Source organism: Loa loa, assembly GCF_000183805.2.
Source record: "Loa loa unplaced genomic scaffold supercont3.97, whole genome shotgun sequence".
NCBI lineage: Eukaryota > Metazoa > Nematoda > Chromadorea > Rhabditida > Onchocercidae > Loa > Loa loa.
In genome coordinates this window covers 3,087-4,853 of record NW_018108277.1, presented here as the reverse complement: position 1 = coordinate 4,853, position 1,767 = coordinate 3,087, and positions in this window count along the sequence as shown.

Sequence of the window (1,767 nt, the reverse complement as noted above, 5' to 3'; positions counted from 1 at the left end):
ATTTCATGCTGATTTGTGTTCGAATATAATTTTATTAAGGTTTTCTTTTTCAATTAATTAATTGAACTTTTCAGTTTAAAGGAATTTCTCAGTTTAAAAATGAGCAAAAAAAAGTAGAAAGAAGAAAATGAAAGAATAGTTTGAGAAAAATTTAAATTAACTTACTTTTTATAATTCCATTTATATGTGAAAAAAACAAAAAAAAAAATTTCGAGGAAAAAAAAATCTTTTCTATCTTTCCCATTTCAGGTCATTATATTATTTCAGGCCTTTTCATTTCGTTTTTTTCTTTTTTAAATAAATTAATTTTCAGCTTCATTTTAAATTTCTTCTTTTTTTTCGTCTCTGCTTATCTTTGATTTAAAATAAAACATAATTATACTGGATATTGTTGTTAATCTATGGAATTACCATATAAATATTACTTTTGCAAACAAATACATTTTAAGAATGAAAGAGAAAATAAAAAGGATAAAAGAGAGAAGAAAAGAAAAAGGAAGAAATGAAATAAATAAACAAAAAGGGTAAAAAGACTTTTGCTTATTTCTATGAAAAAAAAAAAGAAAGTAAGAAAAATGAATGCCCACTAAGGCAAATATAATTAATTAGTAATTGCAGTGAAAGTTTCCTTTCGGCAATTTCATCAATTTTTATTTTTTTCGCTTTTATTTTTTCTCATATTAAATGAATGAAAAAAAAAAAACAATTTCATCAAATTTATTTTAACTCTTTTCAAAGCTTTTCTTTTTTTTTTTAGAAAAGAAACAAAAGCGAAAAATGAAATTGAAATTTCGTCCTTTATTTCATTTCATTTTAATTCATTACCATTATTCATTTAATGATTCATTTCAAAATAATATATCAAATTTCCACATATTTCCTTTTTTTTTCACATTTTAAAATATCCTTTTATTTATTGCAGGAATTTTAATTTCTTTTCATTTCTTTAAATTAATGTAAAAGTTGTAATTGTCAAATTGTAATAAATCTTTTCCTTTTTTAATTTCACACATAAATAATATTTGAAATTGAAAATTTCAAATTTGAAATAAAATTTGAATGAAAAATTTTTCAAATAATCTTTCGCAAACAGTCCTATCATTTCCGATTTTTTTTCTGCTGTTGAAGAGCGATGACTTCTTCAAATGCCTTTTTTTTTTAAATATATCACATATCTTTCTCATGTGTCTTTTCTTCTTATGTGTCACATATCTGTCTTTTTTTTCCTTTATGTCACATATCTGCTTTTTTTTTTTCTCTTTTGTGTCATACATCTCTCGCATGTATCATTTTAACATATAACAAAAGAATGAAAGGAAAAGAAAAACAAGTTTTAGCCAACCATTTTCTTCAAATTTTATTAGATGATATTTGAATTTTTTAAAAGTGGCAAAAGGAAACATATAAAATTCAAAAGAAAAAAAGAAAAAAAACTTAGTTGGAAATAATGAATCCCAATTTATTTGGATTCTTTTTTTTAAAATTTTGCAAGTCCATCCTTTTTTTTTTGTTTATGACATAATGTATAGTAAACAAATATGCGAAAAATGAACTTTTTTTCTTTTTGTCTAAAACATGGAACTAACTAATTAACTAATTAACTAATTAACTTCACTGTGTATGTTATTTTCACATAAAATAATCTATTATTTGTTATCGTATGCTAATACATTCTTTGATTGCATCAAATTTTCCTTAATTATCTAAAATAAAAAAAGAACTAAGACAATAAAAAATTACACTTAAGGAAATTATCTTTAATATTTC